The sequence below is a fragment of the Malurus melanocephalus genome, unplaced genomic scaffold (genome assembly GCF_030028575.1).
Source record: "Malurus melanocephalus ecotype Western Australia unplaced genomic scaffold, MMel_1.1 scaffold_119, whole genome shotgun sequence".
Classification (NCBI taxonomy): Eukaryota; Metazoa; Chordata; class Aves; order Passeriformes; family Maluridae; genus Malurus; species Malurus melanocephalus.
Genome location: NW_026623351.1, coordinates 1067018 through 1081513, shown reverse-complemented (window position 1 = coordinate 1081513; position 14496 = coordinate 1067018).

Below are 14496 nucleotides of genomic sequence, written 5' to 3'. Positions count from 1 at the left end.
TTCATCACAGAGCTGGGCTGAGATAACTGGCTTCCACAATGTCCTACAGCTTTTCAACTAGGTCATCAGTCTTAAAAAGAGGCCTTGGTAGAAAGTAATTTAGMCTGGGTTTCCAATTTCAACCTATGCCAGATATGGACATCCAAGATTCCTCGTTAGCTGTTTTCTGGCATGAGCAAGAAATTATCTGACTCCAAGGAAAGAACCAGTCTTTAACTGGATGGATGAGCTCTTCCCTGACCTGGGTAARAATCAGATAAATCTGAACAGTGTGGGGATTCTTCCACTCCTTGCCTGCTCTGAGTTKCCTCCAACCATGCCCAGTTACTCTCATCTCCATGTTCAGGCTTTTGTGGGTGTCACCTCTGTGACCTTGCCTTTCCCCCTGTTCTTTGTTCCTACCATCTCTGCTGACTTCCAAAGGAAGGACACCAGAGRCAGGGCACTGTGTGCTCCAGGCAGCTGGAGTCAGGGTCCCTGGAGCCTGCTGGGRCACACATTGGTCAGTCTGTATGCTGATTTTAGCTGCAGTAGAGTTAATTTTCTTCACAGTGGCTGAAATGAGGCTGTGGTTTAGATTTGTACTGAACACASGGTTGATAATACAGAGATGATTTTGTTACTGCTGAGCCCAGCTTGCACAGAGCCAAGGCCTTTTTGGCTTTCCTTACTGCCACACTGGTGAGGAAATTGAGAGTTCTTGGGAGGTTGGGAGGAGACACAACCAGGAGAGGTGACCAGAGGGATGTTCCAGAGCACATGACAGCTTGCTCAGTATATAAAGTGGGGGCAAGAAGAAGGAAGAAGGGGGTAAGTTTGAAGTGATGTCATTTGTCTTTCCATGTCACTGTTATGCATGATGGGGCCCTGATCTCCTTGAGATGGCGGGACACCTGCCTGCCCTTGGGTAGCAGTGAATTACATCCTTGTTTTGCCTTGCTTGTGTGCATTTTGGCTTTCTTTGTCTTCATGTAAAGCCAGGAGTTTTCTACCTTTTACCCTTGTGATTCTGTCCCCAATCCCAGGTATGAGTGAGTGGCTGTGTGGGGCTGGGCTGCTGGCTGGGGTTAAACCACAACATCCTKCCCAGGTGTGAATTTCTGTGTGTGTCAATTCCTGCTTTGCAACTCGAGTCCTATTTCTCCAGTTGCTCAGTGAGCACCTGTGAGCCCTTTTAGCTCCATCCAGCTGCCCCAGAATACTTGTAAACATTATCAAATTTTACAGTTTCAAATTTTTTTCAGGTCACCATGACCCTGGATTTTTTTTTTTTTTTTTATTTTATAAGAGCATCTTTTTATATTTTTGCATAACATTGCATAACAAGTAGAAAGTTTGGTTTTATTACAAAATGCCTGGGCTGGGCCACTTGCATTTTGCTGCAAACATAGCTGAGAGTAAAGGGAGAATGTCCAAAAAACTGAGATCACAAATCAGCAGGTCTTGTTTTAACAAGCCAGTTGAATCCACTACAGGCTTTTTGCTGAGTGTGCATGTGGCAACAAAGAAGAAAAACTTCAGTGCCCAGATGTTGTAACTGCTCCATTCTCTTCCCAGTGGCTCAGACAGTTTGGTGAGCTAACCTGCAGAAACAGATGGGACACCTTTGGCTGCCTTTGTCTTAACAACAATTCTTCCCTCTTTCATCTGGACAAARATCAAGTCACTGCATTTGGTGCAACGCGCCTTTTCAAGATCAGTATTTTCTGTATGTGACCTCAATTCTACCATTTTTTTAGAGGTTCAACTGACCCCATAATTAATAGCTAGGGTCCTGATGGTGCTGATAATAGCTGCTGGAATCTTGACTGCTGCAGTAGCATTGCCACCAATGATTAGTGAACCTCTCCATTCCCTCCTGGTGCCACTGCAGACGAGAAGCCCTCTATTGCTTGCTAGTATAAATATTTATACATCTTCCAAGTCTGAAGCAAGCCCAAAAGGAATGAAAGTAAATTCTGTTTCCAACTTCTAAATGTCTTTGCACTTGTTGTATAAGCAAAGATTTTGTTTTCTGTTTCCACTTGTGTTTCCTTTTATGTTCAAGCACCGTCTCAGAGACTTTCAATCTCCTGAGGCAAAGAAGCAATAGAGAACAACCTCCTAAAATTTTTAGCTGGATTTTCTTCCAGTTGCTAATTTCTCTTGTCAGATCTGCATCCCTTTGTATCTTATCATAGAAGTCAGGCAATATGGCTGGAAAGGACCTTGAGAGGTCTTTGGTCCTGAAGGGATGAGCACTAACACTGCATTTCTGATGGGTATGCACAACATGTTCTTGACAACTTGCTAGTAGATATTCCCCACACTACCTGAAATGTTTTTCTTGTGAGAATTAATCTTTCTTGCTGCAGTTTAAATCTATGATTTCTTGCTCTGTCTTCACTAAATATTCGTTCTTTTACTTTTTGCAGAAGCTGCCTGCCCATTTCAGGTAATACTAAGCATGATCCCAATTCTCTCATCTCTGTTTAACGATTTTCTTCTTCACAGTCTAACTCTTTTAGGTGCCTGATCCTTCCTGTGGCCTTTTTCTGACCTCCCCTGACAAAAACAGTAACACGAGTTTTTTTAACTTGCTGCTTCTTTTTTGCTGTCAAAGCTTAGCACACCTTTCAGTAATGACCAGCAAAAAAACCTTTAATATGACTCTGCGACTGGTCTGTCTGCAGAAACCAGTTTAAAATACACTTTTATTCTGAGATGTATAAAACCAGTATAGTTGCAGTCCTTGGCTTTTGTTTTCTTAGTCATCCTTCTGGCAGAAATGCAAGAAGATTTATGCATAAAGAGCTCCAGAAGTCTTCCATGTACAGACTTGCAAGCTGGTGATGACCCATTTATGTATAGAAAGAGAGGCAGGTTCTTTGTGAGAAAAATGAGCAGAATTTGGAGAAATTCGTTTCCCAGTGAGGCATTAATGGTCCTAACCAGAGAGATTTGGGGTTGCAGCATGCAKACACACAAGGTGCTGCTTTGAAGCTGCATGAACAGTGTACTGAATGCTCAGTCTAAATTCAGCTGGTTAAAAGTGTTCAAACACTAACTGGAACATTTTCTCCATGACCAGAATATTTTTCTTTTGTCACCAGAAAGCAAAGCAGGAGCTTCTKCTGGTTCCATGCCTGTGCTCCTGACTCATGTGATGAGTTGGTGAGGCAGATCAAGCTCCCAACTAAATCAATCACCTGGGACAAATGCTTAAGAGCYCCCACAGGATTTGTCTCATGTTTTCTCTTTCCTGTAAATGTTTATCGCTTGCATTCCTCTGCCTACACTGACAATTCAGCAGACAACTTCTGTTAAGAACTCTGCAGATTTATTCATTTTTTCCAGTGCAACTTATCAGCTGACTGGACACAGGGCTAACTTCCTTGTGCTGGGAAGGTTTTAGTTGCTGTTTTCACTAAATAAAGGTTTGTGAAGTGTGAAGCTGCAAATGGCATAACAGGTTTGGATATGGTGCTGTTATCAAGATCAAGAGGCTTTTACACATACATGATGTGAAGCAATCTTTACAGTCAGAGGTGTCTGAATCATAGAAAATTATGGCTGGAGAGAGCTTCCACAAATCAGCCATTCTAACTCCCACCCAGACACTGGATAAACTCTACCTACAACTTTCCTGGCAGATATTTGTCTTATGTCTTGGTGAAAGTCTCTTCTGATGAAACTTTTCACAGATTTCCTCAGGCAATTTATTCCAGTGCTTAACTATACTCACTCATTTTCCTAATGTGTAATTTGGGTAGAACTTATCTTGAGAGAAGAAATCAATGTGATCAGAGAAAGGCAATATTTCTATTTATCTCTAGTACAACAGCAATAAGAGAGTGACACACTTAAAAACCTTGAAAGCACTAACCCTGAGAGACCTGTCTATGAACATACGTGGATCTGAGCATGGCAGCACCAAAACTGAGACAGTTATGCAACCTAGGTGGTTGCAAGTGCTGAGCTCTGACATTTTACTGCAGTTCCTCCCTCTCTGGGTCAGTGTTATGAAGTGATGCTTCCCTGCTTACAGATTTCACAGCTCTGAGCCTTCACCTGGGGCATTTCATTTGGCAGCAAATGCAGAGCTCACTCCCATTCTTCAACACAAAGCAGTAGGAGGAACAAAGTCTTTATAAATCACTCTGTTGTGGAGCACTCACACAAGATGAGGAAAATTGGGTTCAATGACCTYTGTTGCCTAGGGAGTCCTGATTCATAATTTGCACTCAGGTACCTTGTCTTCAGATTGCTCACAGTTTTCCCCTTTTGCAATGCTTGACTTGAGTAAAGTTTCATTGCACTGGAAAGCAAGAGTGTGACTTTTAGTCTTGCAATTAGATTCTTACACTGAAGCTTGGAATGGTTGGATTGGGTCTGGCCACAAGGATTGCATCAATATTTTATGCAATATTTGTTTCATGCAAAATGCAAACACAAACTTTGGCTCAAAGAGCAAGCATTACCCTCCACCCCTAACTGCTTTTCTCAGGAGCCATGCTCACTTTCTGTGACTCACACAGCATTTAACTTTTCCACGCAGTGGAACAAGTTCAGCAGGTGAAGCAGAGCCTCCCCTGCCCTTGGTTACACACCCTGTGGAAGGTGAGCAATGGTGGTTTTAATCCTTTCCCACAAAAGAACAAACCATATCCCAGTTCTTGGTGATTGCTACAGAGCGTTTATTATGTTCCATCCTGCTGCATTTTGAAGGAAAACAGCAGCTTTTATGGGGCTTCATGTGGATCCAAGGCTGAGAGCTCAGCGTGACCTTTCCTGTGCACAAGGCAGGCAGGGGAGTGTCTGGAGTGACACAGACAAGGGCAGGGGCTGAGCTGCACCCAGACATCCCAACGGGCCCAGAAATGGAGCTGCAGACTGGAGGCCATGGCAGAAACCGCCCTTCCTTCATGGTGAAGTACTAATGAACACAGATCTTGAGGGTTAAATAATTGGAGTTAAATTTGCTGCAAAAAAAAAAAAGGAGATAAATTTAAATTGTCTTCCTAAGAACATGCAAGAAAAGTATAAATCTGAAAACTTTTCATGYCCTGGTGAATGAAACTTGTTATACCACTAATGTGTGGATGTTGACTGCTCTTAAAATTGTTATCCTTCATTTTAAAGATCAGGGCACCAATTAGTTAACATAACCTTCTTACTGCTGTTCATCAAAGAAATTTTATCTAATTATAGTAGTTTACTATAAACTTTTCCCCAGGGAGTTTCAGACTATGGTATTGCTAGGTGTGCTGAATTCATTAAGGATGTATATTTCTAACTCAGCCATGAAGGAGTATTTTAGAGCTGAATTCTTCCAGTTTCTTATCTCTGTTGTTTTAATTTATGTTGTCATAAAGTTAATTCTGGAAATTACTTAACAACTGGTAAAGGGAACCAGATATTAAAATCTGCTTGCATAAATGTGGACAAAAGAAAGAGAATTCACAATTAAGAGGTGAAGAAAAAGGTAGACTAGGAAAGCAAAACAACAGACCTTGAAAAGGTAGATTTGACTAAATTCAGGCAGTTCATAATGAAAATTTCATGGGAAGTTGATGAGAGGGAAGGTTAAGCTAAGAAGAATGGCTGTCACTCAGGAAGGATCAGTAGGATGGACGGATACAGAAACAATCAGACAGAAAAGAGGCAGCTTGCCTCCCTGTCATTTCACCACTGCCCTCAAATGGAAGAGGAAAAATAAATGAAAAAGCAGTCATGTTCATAGTTACAGGAAATGAAGAACGAGCTTGAGCAATTACAGACAGGATCCAAAAGACCAAGACATAAAAGAAGATGTCAAATAACAAGAAATTTGGCTTCAAACAGCCTTGTAAGGGAAGAACCAGGCAAGAGGAAGGCCCCTGCTTCACTTGCAAAACAGGTGATGTGGAGAAGGCCAAAACACTCCATTCTTTCTTTTGCTTTGTTTTTTCATAAAAAGTTCAATGATGAGCAAGTCTGTAATAATTAATATCAGTCAGAAAAGTGAAAGGTTTCAGCCTAGGTAAAGGATGGGATAGGGAGATCTTGGAAGGTAAAATCATTATATGTTTGATGTTTCAGCATGGCTGATAAATTGGTCAGTATGCTATTTAAAGAAAGGTTGAACAATCTTAGTGGAGAACATATAGGAGGGGAAAAAGGTTTAGTGAAAACACCCACCCTTAGGAGAGAGGAAGAGAACTGGAGGGGAGATAGGGAATAACGGGCTTTACTAATAGCAATTGAAAAATTAATTGTAAGTATCTGAGTGTAGAAAAATAATTCTGTTAGTTGCGAAACTGGATGTCAGGAGCAAATTATGTAACTTCAATATCTTCTTCTTCTAAAGGAAAATTGTTTTTATGGTTAAGGAAGAAGTAATATGYCATCTGTCTTGATTTTAAGAGGGGCTTTTGGGATTCCCTTTCAGTTTCCTTACAGGGGTGTAAGGAGGTGCAGGCAGGATGAAATCAGAAGACAAAACGCTTCCTTGTAGCTAATCTAAAGCTACCCTCTTTCAGACTGAAGCCGCTACATCTGTCAGAGATGAACAATTGTATTTGACTCTGACTCTTCTCTCCCTTCTTTTTGCTGTCATTAGAAGCATTCAAAGAAAAAAAATTGACTGCAAATAAAATGAAAATAACTTTTCCTGACTCTAGAAAGAGAAGAACCCTCCCATTAGTTCATGGAGTCATGCACTTGCACAGCTTTGAGAATCAAGGCCTCTATCACATCAAATATCAGTGATGCAGGTGAAGATCCCTATTTATCTGTATTTTTTTATCTTTGTTTCCAGCAGCTGTAATCATAATTAAATTCCAACATTGCTGTTGTGGTTCATGTTAAATCTTCTTGCTTTGCTGTGGCATAGCTGAGACACCCATTAGTCTTTGGTGCTGTTAATTAAAGAATGAAATTGATGGYAGAGAGTATAAAAAAGGACTGTGGGAGAAGAAGTGCTATATGGAAATGCAGGCATTTATCTAGAGAAGCAGTAGCAGCATGAAGAAAATAATTACAAGGAGTGAACATAACAAAAAAGAGCTCCAGCAGATCCGATTACTAAAAAGAAATGTCAGCGTTGCCTCCTTAGACTCAGCATGTGCCCTGCTGCCTGCTGGGATTGAGGGCTCTGCTCCAGCAACACCCTCAAGTCTTTGCATGTGCTGATACGAGCAGCCATAAAAGTGGCAGGATGAAAAYTGCTGAGCAAAGGAAAAAGCACTGCTGAAAATTACTGACAGAGAAAACCTTGGCAGCTTCTCTGTAACTGTGATACAGGGTACTAGGCTTGGGAAAGAGAAACATGATTGAGAAACGCAGCTGGCATCTTTGAAGTACAGTTGGGTACCTGGAAACCTGGGACATTCTGACACACTATTGATAAGCCCCAAAATAAGAAACTGTAACAACAACTTATTTTCTGAAAAAGTGGAAACAGTCCGGAAAAACAAAATYGTTCTAAAGGAATAGCAAATAGCATCATCTGTTGGTTCTTACATGTGGAAAAAAATGGAAATTTACAGGCATCTATTGGCTGCTTGAGGTGGTGATGTCCTACATCTCCTCGTGCCTCTGTGATCTAAATTTGGATTTTTTGTCCAAAGTGAAGCCACTCTCTCTGAGTATTTCTTCTCATGTTTCACTTGTTTTTCTTTCTCAAACAGGTTGAATCCCACACAAACTTTGAATGAACATTGGGTGCTCACCAGGGATGTTTGGCTGGCTCCAGGCTCAGTGACTCAAATMATCTCCAAAGTGAGAACTCTTAGGAATCATTTTCCTGGACTTCCTTTGGGCATGGTTTTGGAGGATTRTCCTTCCACCTTTGGAATGGTTGGGTACCCCTCCAGGGTCAATTTGTCCTCTCCTTTGGGATGATTTGGCCCCTTCTGAAATCTAATTCATGCAATACTGGCCAGTATTATATACTCATAGAAATAATCTATTTTAAGTGTATCTGCTGCTATATTGTTGATAAGTTTCTTCAATAATTGTGTTTGTAATAACCTGTAATAACATATAGTTCCTTTGCTGCTGCTGCACAATTGGCTGCTGATAATATTCCATGCCATATATCAATCAGCTCGTGATTGGTACTATGTTATTGATTGCTTATCATAATTTATAATAGCTTGATATATGTTTATCTTCACTTTATTAATCACATMACCTTGCTGTTGTTGATTTTTGTGATATTTGTTCCAATCTGCAATAAGGTAGAGAAATTAAGAGGATAAACATCTCCATGTCTTTGTGTATTATGGAATCCTACAAACCGCACTCATCTCACTACCCACCCACAAGCCAGGGAACCCATTAGGTTGTGACATATTCCCAGGCATGTGCTTAGTTTCCTAAGATGCTCCGTGGTGCCATTGGGAATACCAGTGACCCTACAGGCAAGCACATGACAAAATGTTTTGCTGGATGTACAAGAAGATGTAAAAATCAGTAACATCCCACTACAGACATGATCATGTAGAAGGTTCAAGGAAGGGAAAATACAGCTGAAAGAATCAAATGGCTTGTCATCCACTGAAGAGGTTTGAGAATTGGCTGCTTTCTTCATTCATATCTGTGGTGGTGCAGGATTTAGCTGCTGAGCACCCAGCTACTCGCAAGGCCAGAAGAAGTGGAGGATCTGAACACTTGTCCCCTCAGGAGCTGGGGAAATGGGTCTGGGAAAATGACCAGAAACACCTCCTCCTCTCCAGCACGGTGGTGGTTTGTCACTGCTAAAAGTGGAAGCTCAGGGATGTAAAGCATTTTGGTGGTAATGAGCAGAAAATATTTGGCTCCTAGCCTAGCCATAAAAAAAAGCAAATTGATGGGTACAAGTTAAATCAATATTCATCAAATTAAAGTTTAAAAATTTAAACTTCATCATTGCTGAATTTTTACAGGAATTTTAACTTTTTCAAAACAAAAAAAAAGGGGGKTTTTCTTTACGTATGTTGACATTAGCTAGGCAATATAGATGTATTGAATTTGGTAGATTAACATATCATTTTCTCATCASGCTACTAAGGACTCATTTCCTTGGCTCCTGAATATGACAGCATGAAATCAATAGAGTTACAAATAGAACTATCTTGCCCATCTAGGTTTCCTCCCCTCCCTTCAGTCACCTAATTAGCTCAAATTGCATCAACTACAATCTGGTTTAACGTGACAAAGTACCTGCTGTATGTCTCTTCGGGCCCACCTACGTACCTGCTGTGAGTGTGTCTGCTTTCAAATGCCGGTGAACTAAGAGCCAAAATTAAACCAAACCAAGCAAAATCTGTAGCATGAATCTTCTGTTTACCCATATATCTTCCTTCTAGTGGAAAGCTACTGCAAATTGTCCTTTCTATCATTAGCTTGCAAGAACTCTGCCACCATAAGGCAGCCCCCCCTTACATGCCCTTTTCAAAACTAAATGCATCCTGTCAGTGCTGTTGCCGCTGAGTTCATTAGGTTCACACTGTCTCTGAAGTCATTGATACAAGACATTGCAACAGGCAGGGTGGGAGTGGACTTACGGTTCCTGCACTGGGTTTGGAAATGCTAGGGGTACATTTTCACACACCATAATGGAAGAGTCACACATCCGAGACACTGCCCCTGTGTGTCATCATGCATATGTTGGAAGGTATGAAGCAAGTAGGGGGAAAAAACCTTCAAATGAAACAAATTTTTAATGAGYATGCTCAGGTAAAGACGAACAGAGTAGAAAAATCTATCTTCTTTTATTTGATTTGCTGTCTACATTACCTCAATAGCTGTAATTTGATTTGAGGGTTTTTATTGTAASTGAGGCCACTTTAGAAAATCATTAGTCTCTCTGTAGGTTAAAACTGTAACTGAGTTTTTCCTGCTTTCTTATCTTCTGTTCCATATTCTATGCAGATGGTGTCTTTCCTTGTGAATGTTAATCCAATTAAAGAGTTTTAAATATTTGTAGATTTGTGGAAAAATAGACTGATTATTTCTTTTCCTAGATGTTCTGCTAAAATAAAATTATTTTTAAAATGGATGCAAGTGTCTGTTTTCCTGAAAGCTCAGCCTAAACGATTTGCTCTGGATTACATGAGACCCACAGGGCTCTATGTAAGTACAGACTCTTCTGGAGCAGAGCCATGTRTGGAGTTGGAAGTAACTGTGATTGAGTAGTGCTCATCTGAAGTACATTAAGAGATGCACTTTTGTGGGAGTTTTTTTTCCCTCCACTTCTCAAAATTGCRTCATTCTGAAAGGGATGAGAGGAGGGTATCCTATCCTAAAGAACTCCAGTGGGCAACACAGAGAGGGAATGAGGTTGTGATTTCGCTCTCTGGTTCCCATCCTTTGTATATTTTGTCCATAAATCTTTCATTTAAATTTAAAACAAAAAAACAAAAAAACAAACCCAAGACAATCGACTCTCTKTTCTGGATTAAAAGGAGACATAATCCACTTGACTTCAGTTGAGATGCACTGAAGATTGCAACAAAAACTTTGGGAAGAAGAAATAAACACTAGTAACAAGAGTCTGCTGAACTGGAGGAGCTAACTTGAGTATAGAGTAGGAATGGAATTTCCTAAAATCACAAGTATTAGGCTTAACAGTTTTCAGGTTGTCAGGTACAAGAGGCAGAAAGAAATGCTTCTGACAGAGTCTACGAGTTATTAATTTTCCATGATATTTAAATAAAAGATAGGAGAAATTAACTGAACTGGAATGTGCACTAGTAGAAAACATATTTTCTCTCCTAATTGATTCATCTGASTGAATAGCAGTGTTTTTCAGTGTCAGCCACACAAATGACTATTGAYGAATCATTATGCCCAGGTTTGCACTTCCTTTCAGTGGGAACTGCTATTAACATCTAAGTGCCAACAGAAGCAAAGCTTTTAACCTCCCTCTGCTATGACAGCTTGTCATTATGAATTCCATTTCAACATAGTGAGCTGAACAATGTCCACAGATGAAGTGGGACACAATTTACTTTTACCCAGCTAATACATTGCTAATTACAACTAAATAAATATTGAAACAGGAATTTCTAATAACATTAACCATTACTCTATTTTAAATGTGTTTTGCTGGAGGATTGTTGAAAACTGTAACCACAATTTCAAGTATAATGAAGCAGAARTAAAGTGTGTTTTTACTATTTTTAGCTTTCAGTAGTGAGGTGATTGCCTACAACTGGTCAATGCAAACATCCAGTAAAGTAGAGGTTTATGCCATTAATAATAAATAAAGTCCTGATGAACTTTTACACCTGAACTTACTTGCTTTAATTCTGGAAAAAGTATAGAAAATTGAAAATCCCTACAGAGGCTTTCTATATAACTCCATAGATCTAATCATACCTGTTTGTCATGAGAGCKGGAAAAGAACAACATTTCTAAAAACAGAAACATTCCCTGCAGGTACAAATACAAGCTGGTATCAAACTAGCACCTCCTGTCCCTGCTGCTCTTGGCCTACTCTGGCCAAGAYGCTCTACCTTCCCCGAGATCCCACACCACAGCAAATCCCAGGTCAACACATCTCAGCTGGGACCCTATTTCCATAGTCATTTGTCTTTGGCCAAGACCCCACTACCAGAAACAGCTTTAGGAGCTTTTCTCTTGTCCAAAGGGGAATTTGCAGCTGAGAGAGGAAGGACAGTGTAGCTGTCTTGCAACACCATAGAGAGGTCAGAGTAGAAAAGAAATTTACCATGCTGATACCCACTAGAGTAACTTATTCTTTTAATTCACCCTGACCTGAATTGAAAGATGGTTGCAGACAGTACAGGACATATGTCTCCTTTTGCTACTTGATTTTAGGAAGCAGGGTACCTTGGRGCCTCCTCAACAGCATAAGCAGATGTTCCTCCTCAACAGCATCCTTGTTCTGGCCATGTTCTGTATGGTGTGCCCTGGCAGGGCATCTCCAGATGTATTACRGGGAGAGCAGGCAAGTCTTCTCCTGAGAAAAGTCCTTTCCTGGCAAGCAATACCTCTCAAGAGCCACACTGAGATAAAGAGAGAACCTTTTGTCAGTAATGCATTGGCACTTAACCTCTAGGCCACTGCCTTCAGAAGCAAGGTCATAAATACAAATACACCTTTAACAGGATGCAGCACAGAGACCAATGGAACCTAGAAATAAAGGGATGTTTATTTCATCCTATCCATGCTTGAGCAGATCCTGAAAAACGTAGTCTTAATATACTATACAGAACAGGGCAAATATARACACAGCTAGTATTGTTCCTTTACATCATCTCAATATATTTGGAGGCAAAATATTTAACTTGTGTTCTCTTTGGAAAATAAACCAGTTGCTGATGTTGATCTCAAAAATCACTAAGTCCTGCTTATTTGTGTCTAGGYTTCTTGTCATGGGGCTGTTGTATCTGCGTACAGATTAATACACGCTTGCCCAGAAGATTATGTGGCAGGCTTAAAACAACAAAGGTTTCTAAAAAGCCATGTCCTGATTTATGACAGCCAAAAATACAGGGGAAATGACTACAGTCTTAAATGCAGTATAATGTAAGGACTTTGTACAGTTTTCATCTTATTTTAGAATTCAGATTTGTGATCTTTTGTGATAGATACCCACCATCTTCAACATACTTTAAAAAGGAGTTGTCAGCTGGCACAAGTCCTGTTTCACACTCCTCAAGTCACAGAAAAACAGACCCAGTCTTCAAMAATTTTGGCATAATTCTTCTGAATATTTCTCAGTTATTGTATCCAATAATAACTACGGAGCAGAAGGAGGATGGATGGGAGGCGTGGAACAGGGAACGGTCTCTAAAGCAAAGGAACCCTGGGTCTCCTGGTGTTTCCCTGGCTCCGGCTGCCATCTAGTGTTGTGCCGGGAGCGGTGAGGGGCGCGGCTCCTCGGGGGTTTGTGCATCTTCCCCGAGACCTCCCTSCGCCTGAGTACACGGGCAGGATAAAATAGCACGGAACAGCCTCTCCCGGGACAGCAGCAGAGGAAGATGGAACAGAGCAAGCTGAGGAAGAGCTCCTATGAAATTATTTCTCAAGTGTTTGCAGTACACTTCTAAATGAAGTGCTTCAAATAGTTGTAAAAGCAGTCTCCATTGAGCTGAGACATAACAAAACAATAATCTCCCACTGCATGAAAAGGGGAGAATGCCTTACTTATTGCTGTGGCACAGCCTTTGCTATTGTATTTTCTTTCTCTTTTCCTTCCACTTTAATGGGAGTACAGAAGGCCCAACTCCCAATTAAAGCAACTTTTGTATAGAGAGAATCACCTCAGTGTAAAAATCATCACTGGGATTCTGCAAACCAGGAATAAGTGTGACACAATGCAGGCAACGTACCACACACTAACAGAGGCTGTAAGATTCTGGAACAGCATGTGCACCCACCATTAGTTTTAGCWTCTTAATAGCTTGAATTATGCTAGAAAATTAGTTCTGCTCTGCTTTAGGGAGAGCATTCCTTCGCTAATCCATTCTCCTCAAAAAGGCAGGAGTTTGTAGGTCTTTCATACAGTGCCATAATGTGCTCTCGGCTGAGTGCAATCCTCCAATTTGTTTGTTCCAAATGCTGCACATGGCTTTGTAGTGTGTCAGGTTTTCTTTGCCCTGTTGGTTTAGCAGACAGACAGCAGMCAGTGGGCACAGAGGAAATTTCAGAAACTCCTTCTATCTTTAAGAAGCTGCAGATCCTTTTGTGAAGATTATACAAACTGGAGAGCGATTTGACAGACTAGATTCCCTGTTGCTCTTGGTGCTGGGCAAGCACTAATCCAGAAATGGAATGGATTTTGCTGCCCAGGAGATAGGGCTGACACTCTCGAGGTGTCACATCATGGATATCCTTGGGATGCTTGGAGTTGGTGCAAATGAAGGCAGCTATGGCAGCTGCTGTTGGAGAGTTGCCTGCCAGCACTTTAGCAACAGGATCAGACTGGTGAAGGAAGCAATTGCCTCCCTCACAGATAATGAGCAGAACTGAATTAGCAGCTGAGCTTGGGAGGATGGGAAGGAGTTCAGGAAGAGATGTTCCTTGTTTAAAATGCTTCATTACCAAGGCCACAGGATGACATTTTATATCTAGTCAGAATGCCTAGCTCACAACTAGACATTAGACCAAGCAAAAATAAACCACAGCTGTAGGTCACAGATATTATGAGGGATAGTCCATATGCCATACAGAGAAGGAGGACAGAGAAGCGATTTTCTGCAGGGCTACGTAAGATGGCTGGACAAGATCCTGAAACTTTTTGTGACTTTAGCAATATTTCATGCTGGGGAAAGCTCTGCAGGATTGAAACTACGGTTACACTCTGTTTTACATGGCGACCTGCAGAGCTTTACTCCAGCTGCAAAACAATCACAAATGATCAGCAAATCAGTAAATGAAGAGAGCCAGTGACAGGTGATAGCCAGGATGGTAGACTAAGGCTACCTCCCCTCCTGCAGAAACATCAGTGCTAGAGGTCACCATGACCTATTTTGTAGCACTAATTGATTTAGTTAATCAGTTCCCTACTCTGAAGACCTTCAT